Source organism: Eutrema salsugineum, unplaced genomic scaffold, assembly GCF_000478725.1.
Source record: "Eutrema salsugineum unplaced genomic scaffold, Eutsalg1_0 scaffold_7, whole genome shotgun sequence".
NCBI classification, from domain to species: domain Eukaryota; kingdom Viridiplantae; phylum Streptophyta; class Magnoliopsida; order Brassicales; family Brassicaceae; genus Eutrema; species Eutrema salsugineum.
In genome coordinates, this window is record NW_006256486.1 from 11,214,680 (window position 1) to 11,230,728 (window position 16,049).

A 16,049-nucleotide genomic window follows, 5' to 3' on the forward strand; every position below is an offset into this window, starting at 1 on the left:
AAAAGAAAACTAAAAGAAAGAGTACCTAAATGGGTTGCCTCCCATTAAGCGCTTTTGTTTTAAGTCGTTTAGCTCGACGTAAGCATGAGGAATCAGGCTGATTTAAATGGCACTCCACTTGATATGCCTTTATCACTTCCGGTTGCTGGAGGTTTTACTTCTTCTCCTTGAGGAGAAGTCTTCTTACCTTTACTCTTCTTTCGGACTTTAATGTTGTTCAGAACCCTTTTTGTGTTTTCGATCAGCTCCTGGATTTGGTCCTCACTAGTTTCTGTTGCATCTGGTGGAATGATGATCTTGATCTTTGCAAAAGCTTTCGGCTTCTCCTTTTCTTTCTCTTTTGGCCTGTTCCCTTTACTTGGAAATTCATCTAAGATAGTAGGATAGTACATTTTTCGGTCCACATTGAGGAAAACAGCATGCCGGTTTGCGTGATCGATTATTGCTCCTACTGTAGCTAGGAATGGTCTCCCGAAAATGAGTGGCCTCTCCTTGTCTTTATCCATCTCCAGGACTTAGAAATCTGCTGGAACAATCTTATCTCCCACTAGAACTTGTAGATCATGAATCGCCCCTTCAGTATCTTTTTGAGATGAATCTCCAAAAATAACTTTAACCGTCGATGTCCTTAAGGTTTTTATGCCCAATTTTTTGGCAAATGCCTTAGACATGATGTTGACATTGGCTCCGGAATCGCACAAGCAGTCTGTAAACTTGATTCCTGAAATGAAACACTGGAAAACAAAACGTCCCGGATCATCGGCTTTGGTAAGCCTTTGAAACGGTGATCGTTCAGGTACCTTAAACGGTGGCTGCTTGGGATCGATATCCTTGTACAGTGGTACAAAGATTGGGGTTTCTTCTTTCTTTCCATCGGTTCCGGCCTCTTCTTCGAGCAATGTGGTTATGGCATTGCAAAACTTCTTAGGGTTATCTTCAACCCTTCCTGGAAGAACTCCACTTTGCCTCTTCATAGAGTCGGCTGTTTGGGCGACTTGCACATCTAACTTTTTTACGTGCGAAGATAAAGATTCAAACTTACCATTCAGATCATTGTACATGCAGTCCACTTTCACGTTCACGTCTTTAGATGCTTTTTCGTTCGTCATAACGAGCTGTTGGATTGACTGTTCAAGTCTACCGATTTGTGAAGCTAGCTGGTTCGTTGTGACTCCCTGCTGTTGTACAAATTGATTGTTAAAACCCGTACCTTGGTAGTTATATGGCTGTCGCGGTTGATATGGTACTATTCCTCCAAATTTTCCACCTTGAAACTTGTTTTGGAAGGATTTTTGCTGAGGTGGGTAGTACTGATCTTGAGGATTCTCCACATTTGGATTGCGGTAAGAGAGATTGTTGTAATTTGTATTCCGGAAGTTGTTGTTGAAGTTGTTGTTGGAGCGATTTTGGTATGGCACCAGTGCTCCTACGTAGTTCACATCTTCTTCTTGAAATGCTTGATTAATGTGATCGATATCACTAGGTCCTTCATCTTCTGCGCCATTGTTGGTTTCACAAGCATGGATTGGGCGATTGTTGCTCTTCAGAAACTGGCTCACCATGTTCTTCAACTCGGTTATCTCCTTGTTGTCTGTTCCGGCTTGCTTCATCGATCGATCGTATTCAGGACAGTCATTGCTATTTGCTTGAGCCAAATTTTCGATGAGAGCTCTTCCTTGGGTTATCGTCTTTTGCCCAAAATCTCCATTGCTAGCTGTATCAAGTGAAAGTTTGTATTTTGGTTGCAAACCTCAGTAAAATGTGCTCAGCAGGCTTGATCCATGAAATCCATGGTGAGGGCAATCACGTTCATACTCCTTAAAACGTTCCCAAGCTTCATAGAAAGATTCAGTTGGCCCTTGTTGAAAGGTTGAGATTTTCGTTCTCAAATTGTTCGACCTTGACTTAGTGTAGAAGTGGTTCAGGAAAGCAGTTCTACATTCTTCCCAATTGGTAATCGATCCTGCAGGCAAAGACTTCAACCAACGGTGAGCTTAATCTGCTAATGAAAAAGGGAACAACTTACACTTTAAATAGTTAGGTGGAACTTGGTTTGTTCTCATCATGCTGCAAATTTCTTCAAAAAGCTCGATATGGTCCACTGGGTGCTCAGAAGGAACTCCATGGAACTGGTTTTGCTTCACCAATGAGATGATTTGTGGCTTGACTTCAAACTCATTCCGGTTTGGAAATGGTACTTGAATCGCAGATCCATTCTGAAAATTTTGAGTAGGTGCAGTAAAATCAGATATGCGATGGTTCCTGGCTTGTCCTCGGTGTTGATTTGCTGGCGGAATGGGGCGGTGAATGCGTTCATTTGGCTGCATTGCTGGGTGGTCACCATCGGCTGCATTGATGGGTGGATCAAGGTCTTCACGTCATTCTCTCTCTCGGTTCTGGTGGTTTCTTGGAAGAACCTCATCCTCCTCTCCATCTTGTCGAGCATGATCACCTTCTATGTGATCATTCTCTTCGTTTTCTCCATGTTCGGACCCGTCTTGGTCCATATTTAAATTTCGATTAATAGGATCTCCAGGCTGGTCGTCGTTGGCCATTCCTTGCGTTCGTCTAAGTCTTCGAAGTTCTCTTTCGTGTCTGTCTATCTCGTCTAGAATTGGAATGTCTCCTGCAGGTCTACTCCTGGTATTCATGCAATTCAGAGAAAGACAAAAGAAGGGAAATATAGTTCAGAAAAACTTTAAAAAAGAACTAGAGATCAGGTGTCTAGAACAGAAGTTAAAACAAGAAAAATAGCAAAAGGCAGCGAAACAAATCCCCGGCAACGGCGCCAAAAACTTGATGTGTCGTATCAACTGTGTGAGGGAACAAGTTTTACCCTTAACAAAATAAAAGAAAGCCGCAAGTGCACAGCTAATCAGTTGTAGTATTTAGGGATCGAATCCACAGAGATTTGTGTGCCTGGTATTCTTCTACGGTTTTTAACTTTATGTCTAGACTAAATTGGTTTTAAAGGTTGGTTGTTTTTCTCGAATTAAACTAAAGCAAAAGAAAGCAAATAAATATATCCTAAAAAGCAAGTAAAGAAAATCGAATGGAATGCAAATGGAATAAGTAAAATATCGAACTAAACAAAAATAAGGCAAGTAAAATATCGCATGAAAGGTAAATAAAGCAAGTAAATAACGAACTAAGGAAATTGAAATGCAGGTCTAAGAAAACAAGTAAAAATCGATGGAATTGTAAACTATGGCTAAAAACGCTGAGCTTTTGGGAACTCTTAAGGGATCATAATCGGTTTTAACACTAAGGTAGATAGATTGGGCATGACAGATAACGATATATGGGTTCTAGAGCTAGAGTACGGCGGTATGACTACGTCACTGTCGTGATCATAACCAACTGTTTCTCGCAACCCTGACCAGTAGGTTTCCACTCTGGCCCTAGAAGGGAGAGAACGCAAGAGCTGCACAAGACTCGTCAATACTCACGATCTTGCCGCAGGTAGGTTTCCACTCATACGGAAAAATCGCCTATTTCATTCTAGGGCTGATACTTAATGAAAACTTTCGCAACACTAACTATCTAGATCAGATACTAGGTGATCAATCAAGCATACATGCAATAAGAACAAGAATAAACAAAGAACAGGTCAAAATCCCAGATCTATAAACCTAGATGTCTTAATCGATTATGAGAGACCCTTTCGGGAACCCTAAGCCCAACTCGGGATCTACTCAGACATGGCTGAGTTCGACATCATCATTGGTTTTAATAAAAGTAATGAAAAACGGTAAAGAAAAGAGATAAAGAAAGCTTCTCTATTGAAGAACTCGGACTTAAACAATCTTCTACAAAAATCTCATAAAAACGGCTAAAGGAAAAGGGTTTCTGTAAAGTATGAAGGGTTCCCCCTAAAAACAACCTAAATGACATGTATTTATAGTCTCCAATACTCCATGGTCTCTAGGGTTCCGGAATTGAGGCTGAGAATGACTTTGGGCTTCAGATAAGTGGGCTTTAACAAGAAGATTGATTGCCGCGATTGGGAGTGTTGTGACCGCGGAAATTGGCTTGTTGGCCGCGGTCGGGAAGCTTCTGACCGCGGCAAATAGCTTGTTCGCCGCGGTCGGGTGAGTTGCTGACCGACTTCGAATGGCTCCGGGGCTAATGAAATATCTTGAGATCCAACCGTTGGAATGTCTCCAAACCAAGTGCATTTGAAAGCTGGTTAATTCTTCTATAAGTTGTCCAATTTTGAGGGTGATCAGACGGTGAGAAGGTCTTCGTCTCTCCATGAGAGTTCTGACGGTCTGCATTTATCCAAAAGAGTCTTTTTGTTCCATTTTGTGCCTCTTTATCCCAAATTACCTGAAAAGTCTTTTAAAATCCGGAAACATAGAAATCTTTTGAAAACCTTTGAAAATGGAGTAAAAACACCTGTAAAAGATATTAAAATGATCCATAAAAATGGTCAAAATCCGGTGTTATCACGATATACTCATTTACAGTAAAGGTCCATCCGATCATTTAAATCATCTTGAACTCGTTCTAAATACACTTCGAAAGGAAGGACTTTATGCCAACCTAAAGAAGTGCGCCTTTTGTACTGATAAACTTGTTTTCTTAGGCTTTGTAGTGAGCAGTGAAGGGCTACAAGTTGATGAGGAAAAGATCAGAGCCATACAAGAGTGGCATACGCCCACCACCATCGGGCACGTGAGAAGCTTTCACGTCTTAGCCAGCTTCTACAGGCGGTTTGTTCGAGATTTCAGCACAATATTAGCACCCCTAACAGCCGTTATCAAGAAGAACGTTCCATTTGCTTGGGGAGCAGCTCAAGAGAGGGCTTTCAATACCCTCAAGAAAAGACTTACGTGAGCACCGGTCTTGGCATTGCCCGACTTTGACGAAATGTTCGAAGTGGAGTGCGACGCCTCCGGACTGGGCATAGGAGCTGTCTTGCATCAAAGGAAGAGACCCGTGGTGTTTTTCAGTGAGAAGCTCAGTGGAGCTACCCTCAACTATCCCACATATGACAAGGAGCTTTATGCTCTTGTGCGGGCCCTCGAGACATGGCAGCATTACTTATTGTCTAAGGAGTTCATAATACATACCAATCATGAAACACTGAAGCACTTAAGAGGGCAGACATCCTTGAAGAGGAGAAATGCCAAATGGTTGGAGTTCATTGTGACGTTTACATACGTCATCAAATATAAGAAGGGCAAGGAAAATGTGGTGGCAGATGCACTTTCTCGGAGGCATGCATTGATCTCCACAATGGAGGCCAAGGTCTTCGGATTTGAGCACATCAAGGCTCAATACCAAGACGACCCTGAGCTCGGAGAATACTATCAAGAGTGCCTTAAGGGACCCTACGGTTCGTTTTACTTACACGATGGATTCCTTTTTATCTATAAGCGTTTGTGTATTCCGCAGGGATCCATGAGAGACATGGTGCTTAGTGAAGCACATGGAGGAGGACTAATGGGGCACTTCGGAGTGGATAATACTCTAGCCGTAATGATGGACCATTTCTATTGGCCGCACCCAAAGAAAGATGTGGAACGGTTCTGCGCCAAGTGTGTGCAATATCACAAGGCCAAATCCAGGTTACACCCTCACGGTCTTTATATGCCATTACCTATACCTAACGCCCCTTAGGTAGACATTTCAATGGACTTTGTCTTAGGGTTGCCCAAGATTCGACACAAGGACTCTATCTTTGTAGTTCTTGATCGTTTTTCAAAGATGGCCCAATTCATACCATGTGAGAAGACCAAAGATGCGACTCAAATCGCGAACCTGTTCTTCAAAGAGGTAGTACGCCTACATGGGATCCCAAGAACCATCATCTCTGATCGCGACACCAAGTTTCTAAGTCATTTTTGGAGAACTTTGTGGAGGAAGCTAGGTACAAAGCTCCTTTTCTCCACTACTTGTCATCCTCAAACGGATGGACAAACTGAAGTGGTAAACCGTACTCTTTCCATTTTACTTTGAGCAGCCCTTTGGCGTAATATGAAAACTTGGCTAGATTGTATACCATTTGTAGAATTTGCTTATAACCGCGTGAGGCGCTCAGCTACTAAGCTGTCACATTTCGAGGTTGTTTATGGTACTAACCCTTTGTCTCCAGTAGATTTAAGACCTATAGCACAGGTAGAACCAAAAAACTTAGACGGCCTACGAAGAGGCGAGTTGTTCAAGAAGCTTTATGAGACGGCTCGCGACAACATTGAGAAAAAGACCGATGGCTACAAGAAAGCCGCAGACAAAGGACGAAAGGAAGTCACCTTTGAACCAGGAGATTGGGTGTGGTTGCACATGAGGCCTGAAAGATTCCCTAATCAACGTGCCTCCAAGCTCGCACCAAGAGGAGACGGACTGTTCAAAGTTTTAAGCAAAATCAATGACAATGCCTACCGTCTTGATTTGCCAGGTGAGTTTAACATTTCTCACACTTTCAACGTCGCTGATCTGTCTTATTTTGATGCAGGTGAAGAAGTTTTGGGGTCAAAACCTTTTGAACACTACAAAAAAATTGAGTTATTGTGACAAAATTTTGATACAAAAATTATTAGTCACAAATTTGTTACATTTTAGATACAATATCGTGACTAATTTTCTTTGTCACAAATAAGTAGCATTTACGTCACAATCTTGTGACGTTTTAAAATTGTAACCAATTTTTGTCACAATGAATGACAAAATTGTGACAAAAATAATTATCGTAATAATGATGACAGTACTATGACCAAATATGTTGTCATAATTTTGTTACGAAGTTGTGAATGAATGTATAGTCTCCATTTATAACAACATAGTAACTAAACGCAACTTATAATTTTGTTCGAATTGAATACAAAAAATATCGTAATCAATTGCAACCTAAAAACGGTAACAAATTTGTGGTATTTTAATTACTTTATAGAAGTTTTACTCAGTCATAATTATTTATGTAATAGCTACAAAACTACTTTAGAATTATTTTGTTTACACATTAAACATAAACAAATTTTTACATATACAATATATATATTTAAATAATATAAATTATATTTACATTAGCCAATTGGTCTAAGGAATAAATTTAATATTCACGATTCAAAAACGGTATCAGAACATGACAAAATTGCTGCTCGATTCCTTTTTGTTTAAGAATAAAGTCTTTTTTTTGTTCCTTCACATCTCTTCCGTCGACCTATTTCTTCTCTGTGAAAACAGGAGTGAAGATTATCCTTGAAAACCTTGTTCTCATTCAGGAAAACTAGTGTTATCGATACTCTGTTTTTCATTCACGAAAACAGGACAATTCGGTTACTCGCTTTGGCTCCTTGCTCTAATTAATCACGTCAAACACAGAAGCTTTGGCTCCTTGTGTTATTATATTGGAGCCAGTCAATGATACATATTATATTGGAGCCAGTCCATGATTCTATTGTTGATAGTAAAGTATGTAAATGGAACATCCAAAGTAATCAATCACCAACCATACATATTATATTGGAGCCAGTCCATGATACTATTGTGATTATGACCCTATTTTGGATAATTCTTACCAAATTCTTCTGTCCCATGAATTGAGTATTCGAATAATGTATGCGCTTACAGTTATAAACGTTAATTTATTCCAAAAATTAATGAAACAATTGTGTGATATGTCATATACTTTCCAGTCAAAGTTCATAGTCATGTATGTATGACAATAATATGTTGTAACTTGTTCAATTCGGTGATGTGATAGCAAAATCTAGCAAATATAAAATCGGGCATATTAATATCATATATTAATTAAGATGTCGACTGCGAGAAAATTAGATGATGCCTAAATCAATGCCACATGTTATTTAGCATGCAAGAGATATTGAATTATTGATGCATATATGAAGGTTTGGGAAACTTTTTCTAAAAACCGAACGATTGTTCCTACTTTTTCTCTCTCGCGAAAACCCTAGTTGACTATCAGATCTGATCTCCGAGCATCTCTGTTGCTAGCCGGCGATGTGAGAGGACATCGATAAAAGTAGACCTTCATCTCCGAGAGAAAGTGTTTTCGAGGTTTTCTACTGTTTTCTCTCCGGCGGTGCTGAGGGGTGGTGTAATCGTGGCGGAGAGGCATTGCGTTGCGGTCGCGGACACTTACGACGAGACGGTTCTGAACAGACAAGGCTTTTGTGAAGAGATGGACGAGCCGCTTGGTGGAATCGCCGTAAGGAGAAGAGTTTGCCGAGAGGATCGAGAGCAAGTTCTGAGCGGCGGAGAAGTTTGACTGAGAGACAAAATCCCCAGCGGTGAAAAGAAGACGACGGAGGTGATGTGAGGCGGAGGTTGCGGCGGAGGATCAGGCGAGGCATAACGGAGAAGGTGGAGTTCTCGGTGGTGGTGGTGGCATCATCGGAGGAGGAGCTAGAGGATTTGAAGGAAGCAAGTATTTGAAAAGATTGAAATATGCTTTTGGTTCATATGATAGATTCGTTTTCTCTCTCGATCAAATGAGTCATTTTTAATGGGTAATAATAAATATTATTTCTCTTTATCTGAAGGTATATTGCTTGGATTATTATAAATAAATTCTCTGGTGCTCCGATGCTGCTAGAGGAAGGCAGCGAGAGCTAGGAGGAGGTTAATTGGGGGTTGAAGAAGAAGCTGCAGCAGCGGAAATCGGCGTGGCGGTTCGGTGGGTGGGCATCGCTAGGCGATTTCTTCATTAGGTTAATGTGTAGCCGGTTCAACTTTTGTCTCGATTATTCTTTTTGTAAACCAACTCCAATTTTCGGTTTGGGACGAAACAATATAATATAAATTAAAAATAATAATAAAAATTAATTATTTCTTTTTCATGTTATCACTTATATGATTTGTGACTAAGTTTTGTCGAAAGAAGCAACAAAATTGAAATAGTCCAGTAGTCACACTATATGATGGTTTTGTGACAATATTTTTAGTCTGTTACGGTTAGGAATATGCAACGACACTTTAGTCATTATTTGTTACAATTTGCAACTAAAATTCTGTCAAAACTAATGACAGATTTAGGACATTATACATGTAGCAAAATGTGATAATTTTGAGACATTTTTATAGTCTCTAATTGATACGATTTTTTTACTATTAGTTTTCGTCGTCATTAATGACAATATAGATACGAGAGATATTCGTCACAAATGATGTGACGGTTTTGCTACGAAAATAAGTTTGTGACGACTTTATTGTGATTGTTCAAAAAGCGTCAAAATACCGTCACAATAATTTTATTGCTACGAAATTGTGATTATTGTGACGAAATTTTTTGTAACAATACTCTTTTTTTCTTGTAGTGGAAGAGGGAGGGAATGATGTGGACATCGACCCTACCGCATCAAACATCGAGAGACACATGCCGGAGGTCCAAGACGGGGCCATGACTCGGTCCTAAATCAAACAAATGAGGAATAAATACAAGAAGGTGTTACACGTCTTTATAAACTCACTGGACCCAAACAACCCCCTGTTACCAGATTTACAAGTCATACACGGTTTAAACGACCTTTGCGGCCAAATCGGGCCCGAGAACATGACTCAAGGAGAAGTCACACCAGACCATCGATTCCCACAAGGCCAATGTAACATCCCTCGACCAACTTTTCATTTAAAAGCTAACAGTCCGAGCAGAATTCCTTTTACAGGCTTAAAACCTGAAGAAATCGGAGATAGCCCAAAAATATCCGATGCGCGAGAATTTTTAGCCGATACGCGAGAACTTTTATCTGAGAAAATGGAGCCTCAACGGCTAGACCACCCTGACGACAAAATCGACCGTCCTGGAGCTGACATTCCTTGACCAAAATCATCCCCTGAAGCCAACGCTCGAGACAGAATTGAATTCCAACGAGCAGAACAGGAGATTGCCGATGCCACACTCGTTTTAGCCGAGAAATGCCATGCAACACAGGCCGAGCCACCAGACGACCTAGAAATGACCAACAAAGGTAATTTCTCTCAACCAAGTGCATATTATAAGACTAATGCACGTGGAATCCTCGCAGGCGAACGTGCAGAATTGGAGTTGCTTCACAACACACCAAGTGGACGCGATAACGAGCTAACCCGAGGCCGAGCGACTAGCCATACAAGAAGCAACGGTCATAGAGCTTAAGGGACATGAAGATCAAGATTCTCCGGGACTAGAAGACGCCTCAAGCGACCCAAGCCACAGCAGGCCAAGGCAGGACACTTCAATGAACGATGAGGCCGCACACGATACCAACGAGCCGCGCCACCCAAAGTTAGTATTTCAATTATTTCATTGTGCTTACAGGAGGAGCCAACATCTCCAGCGACTTAGTGTCAGAGTTAAACGACTCAAGTCGTGTAGTTTAAGTCTTTTATTTCAAACTTTCCATTTCTGTAATAAATGAAACGATGAGCTTTGTTTCTTAAACTAGGTTTGTTTTCTTTGAGTTTTATTTACTTAGTCCTGTCGTTTTGAGTCCAGAGTCGAACCCTAGAAGGTTCAAGCTGACGAACCAGTTTATAAGGTTCCTTTGCAGCATTGTAGTCCGCAGACTTTTCCCCATATCAATAAAATATCGAACTTTCTTCAAAGTTTACCCGAGAAGCGATTTCTCTTTGTTCTTGGTTTGTTTGTGCGATTCAAGCAAGCTTTGAGCCTTCACCGTATCAGAGACTCACCATCATTATGTGTTGTGAACTCACGCCGCCATCACATCCCGTTTAGATCCCACACAAGGGGGCGACCGCGTGCGTGTCAGATCATTCCATCATCGACCATTAACCGAGCTAAGGAGAGGGCGACCGCCTGTCTTAGTTCCCACCCGTATCCTCAGTGTGATAGCCACCACCGGTTCTTACATCATAAAGAGGTGTGATCGCATGGTATCTTGTTCTCCCATATAAGTCAGACAGAATCGGTAGAGGTGACTCCACAGAACCATCATCTTCCCGATCAAGACTTGACTTAAGCAGATGAGTAGTCGACAAAAAAAAAACTACTTTACCTGTTCAGTCAATAAATCACTGTACTATATTATTATTAACATTTACGGGAATATATGCTGCGCTCTTCACGCCATTATGTTTTGAATTGACATTTTATGAAAACCCTAATTATAACTCTATAAATGAAGAAGTTGCAGCAACAATTTTATCACACTGATATTTCTCTCTTATTTTACTTTGTTGTATGTCTTCCCATGGGTATGTCTTCACATGGACATGTGTGTCATTGTAGCAATGTTTTGATAGTATGAAATTTGTCATTTGTAACAACGTATTCATTCTGTCAATACTGCATCAAAATATCAATGAACATTTAAGTACTTCTAATGTTTTGATCCATATGTATCATATATTGATTTATACAATTTTTTATAGAAAATATATGCGGATAAAAGTAATTATGTATATATGTACACAATCTCAACCAGAATACATATATACCATTAATAAAAGTCTATTTCATTATAGGAAATATTCCATACGTATAAAAGATCTCTGTTACCATAATTATTTCTGTTAGTATCTTAATTTTTATTAAATAATTAATTCAAATGATATACAAGATTTTGAATATTCTTTGATTCCCAATCTTTCAGTTTCCTAATATCTATCATATCTGTTCACATTACAAAGAAAACCTTAACACATTCAATATTTCATTCTACATATATATATGGTTTTCCTTCCCTTAGACACGCTTATTCATAACAAAAAAAAATCTCTGTTAACAATGAAATGACGCTTCTTATAGACAAAGTTTCTGATTAAAATCGTTTTACAACAGAATGGACTGTTAGGTTTAAGCTACTTAAGAAGTGGAAGCAGTACACCAGACATCATAGGATTATTTTTGATATGAATCTGGTAGACATAAAAGTATAGTGATATCTCTAAATTTTGTTAATACCAGAAATTTGAATTTCAACTAATTTTTTTATTTTTATTTTTTACCTTACAAGGTCATACAATCCAGGTCAGAGTAACAAGGAAATTCATCCGAAATGATGAGAACATACCAAGGGATCATGGTTTGAAACTGAAGATTTAACAGTCATTCAAACATAATTTAGAGATACCATTCAATCATACAACAAAATTATTCAATTCATTGTCTCTACAACAATTAAAACACTTAACAATGTTGAGGGTATGTATCTTAATTGTTGAATAAAGTTTTATTTTCATAAGATATAAATAACTAATAATTATGTCAATGATATATTACTTATATGTAGTTAGAAGAATGTGTTTCAATGGCAGGAGGTGCAGCTTATATTATTAGCCTTTCAAGGTACGTCTTATTCTTTTATATTTTTTTGATTACATAGATATATAAAATAAATTAAGGAAATTTAAAATTATTTTTTCTTAACAGTATATTTGTTATACTATGCATGATTATCAATTAGAAGACTTAAGCATCATGAAGAAATAATTTACATATTATCATATGTCTTTTGTCATAAAGAATTATCTACTTCTTTGACATAGGATTTATTTGTTATTTAAGATCTAATTATTTCATTTAAGCTTTCTACGAATATTTTTAGATGTACTTTTTCTTTATCAACTTATAAAGTAATCTTTTTACCATCGACTTATGTTAAGTTAAATTTACAGAGTAGCATAACAATGTAGTTGCCAATTAGATGATTATATAGAATAAATATTATTTTCATTTAATTTTACCTTACTATTTAGCTGCCAAGTACCATATTTTTTATCTTATATGGCCCCAAAACTTATTTTATAAACCGAATATCAAAAACAAAGCAGAGATGAACACTATATACCTCAAAAACATAAGAAACCGTTCTAGAATTGGGCGACTATTCTTTCGTTAATCAACTTTATGCATGGAGAAATGATTGGGATATCAAGGTCAAAGGTTACAAACATTGGCAGAAAATAAGACTCCCAAAGATTATCTGGCCTGAACTTCATATTTGTTGACGAAAATGTATGTTTTCTGCATTCTATATGTTTCTTTCCTTCGTCACATTATTTCTGTAGGGTTGCAGGATCAACGGCTTTGCTTAAAACATGACCCTATCCTACTTTGACTGGTCTGTCTAAAAGGAAAATGGGTGGAGATGTCTAATTTCTGTTTGATTAATTCAGATTGAGAAGTCTTAGGAATCACTACTAGACACGCAGATCAAATCATCTTTAAAGAAAAAATAATGGTTGGACCTCTCAGACCACTGACAGAAGATCCATTCATATACTTCGTAGAATTCACTAACATTTATAGAAAACCATATGCGCAGTACTATCTTGTTGGTAATTTTCTACTTATAACATATATAAATTGATAGTCATATGTGTTGTATTAATATAACTTTGTTTAGAAATACAATACATATTCATATCTATGCACTTAGTTTTAGTATATATAATCTTTAACTATGTAAACAGATTTGATGGGTGTTCTTGAAACTGCTGGCAATCTCTACACAATGTGCTATCCCGATGGATAAACTGTGCGAGCTCTCAAGTTTACCATTCAAGATTCAGTGTCCGTATATACTTATTTGTTTGTATCTAATACGAAGTTTTACTATATCTTACTCATATGTAATTTAAACATATACCTTCAACTGCTTTTCATGGGTTCTTTGCTGTTGGCATCAAAGAAAGATGTAAAGGACTGAAAGGTCTATTAGCTATATGCATTTTAACTGACTGGACGGTAAAGAAAATCTAGGTATGTTAACCAAATTAATTTTTCTTTGTACTCATTCTTAATGATTCATTGTTAATATCAATTTCTAATTGTTTATTTTAACTATGTGTAGAGAAATTGTCAATCCATGAACATGAAAATGTTCGTTTTTCCCGCTTTCTCATTGCTCCACCAATTGATGATGTTGCAAAGTTGCAGAACAAGTTAGTAAGCCATAAATTTATTGTATCTTTTCTAATCATAATGCTTAATCTTTTGATGCTCACTGATATATTGCAGTTTCTAATTTGCAAAATTCTGAAAAGGGTCATGAATTCGTCTGAAACTGCTGGACCTTCGACTATGAGGGATGGATAAAGATGAATCTAACATTGTTAAGGATTTCATATTTTAGTTATCAAGTTTAAGGAGTGATGTCCTCCTATTTTCGATGTCTTGAAACTTATTTTAATTTCTGCTATGCTTTATTTTAACCTAATGGATTAATATCAACATTTGCTTTTTATAATTCAATAAAATTAGACAGATTTCAGATTAAAACTCTGTTCAAACCATTCTTCTAATAATGGGAATATGTTGAAGTTTAAAGTTGGATTCATATCCAATTACCCAAATAGTTTATACGTTTCCTGTTTCCAAATAATTGGTATACAACAATGTTGTATATCTTCTTTAACGCTTTACTTTTCTAATATGTTGGTTTCCATGGGACTTATATTACCCGATCTATTAGTAATGATTAATAATTCCTCAAATTCTAAATTTTTACATGTTTTCCTATTGGGGCAATTATATTTATAGGACAAAAAACTGTAGTATTGTCTCCTTAAGACTTTTTCAAATTTGGCCACTTTTGGACATAAGTACTCCTTTTTAGAATTACGAAAATTTTAAAAAAAATAGTTTTACAGTCTAAAAAATTTTGGAAAAATCAAAAAGGGAATTACAAAGACATTCCGTAACATAATATTTTAAAAAAAAAATTAAAACATTTGTTTTACAAATATTTTCCAAATTAGTAGAAAGTACATTCTATAAATCTATAAATTATAGAATAGGCTTTCTACTATTTCATTAGTTTTCTACTAAAAATATAGAATTAGTTTTCTACATTTCTTCTATGTTCTACAAAGATATGAAACCGTATTCTATAAATTTACCATTATTCTACAGTTTGTAGAATTATATTTCTATAGTTCACTCTTTGTTCTACATCTTAGTAGAATTGCATTTCTACGGAAACTCTTTGTTCTACAACTTAGTAGAATTGCATTTCTACGGAAACTCTTTGTTCTAGAATTATAGAATACCTATTCTACAATTCGGTCAAATGAATTTCCGAAAATCTAGGAGCAGATCTAGAGAATATATTACTTTCCTTTTCATAATATTTAATTTCCTAATTAATTTTTTAAAACTTTTTTTTCAATTTACAGAATTCTGTCGCCAATTTTTTTCTTCTCCTCCTCACCTAGCGTTTTTTCTCCTCCTTCAACCTACAAACTTTTACGTTTTCTTCATAATTTTTACGTCTTCTCCTTGTTTTTTCGTACCAACTACCTTAAACTATGTTACAAATCTACGTAACATATGGATTATGGACTTCTGGTTTGAAGAGAGAGTGGGATTTTATTGTCGATGAAGAGAAAGGAGGAAGATTGATAACGCTGGAATCGAGTACAAGTTTTGAGGAGTTAAAAATGATGGTGCATGAGGACTATGGTATCGTCGATCAGCATGTTCAAATCAGTTATCTACCTAGTGATTTGACTGATAAATCAGGGTTTCCCCCAGTCATTATCACAAATGACCGTCAAGTTAAAAATTTTGTTGGATATGCAAAAAAAACCCTTCCGTTCGGCTCTGTGTGACACTGACAGGTCCATCTGCAATTAGAAGCGAACTTGTCAACATTGATTTGAATAAAGAGCCATCTGACTCAGGCAGCGATGAGAAACGGCAGGAAAAAACTGAAGCTTTAGTCTTACAACGACAAAATGATGGCTGCACAACAGGTGCTCGTAAGTTAGAAGGTCTTGGCGAGGATGGTGAAGATATTTTGTTTGGTGAGGAGGAAGAAAAAATTCACTCAGAATCTCGGTGTTGGTTGGTAGACGCTGTCAAGAAGGGGCAACTTTTCAAAAGAAAAAACTATTTGAAAGCGACATTGGAAATATGTGCAATGCAGCACAACTTTGATTATGATGTGAAGAAATCGACAAAAAAAATCTGGTCAATACGCTACAAAGATAGAGTGTGCAACTGGAGCGTTCGTGCAGAATGTTTAGAAGGCTCAACCTATTTCAAAATAAACAAGTATGTTGCTGAACATACATGTGCTCCATCGAAAAAAACAAAAATCGGTAGAACAGCTTCAACGAAAACAATTGGACTACAGATT

At 37.4% G+C, this 16,049-nt stretch overlaps 1 non-coding gene across 1 annotated transcript; it reads left to right on the forward strand.

Annotated features, from left to right (window-relative positions):
- Nucleotides 1-1,785: 1,785 nt before the first annotated feature.
- On the forward strand, nt 1,786-1,892 carry LOC112083174. Its single transcript, XR_002897473.1, has one exon. It is a non-coding gene; the product is annotated as a small nucleolar RNA R71 (small nucleolar RNA).
- The last annotated feature ends 14,157 nt before the right edge of the window (nt 1,893-16,049 follow it).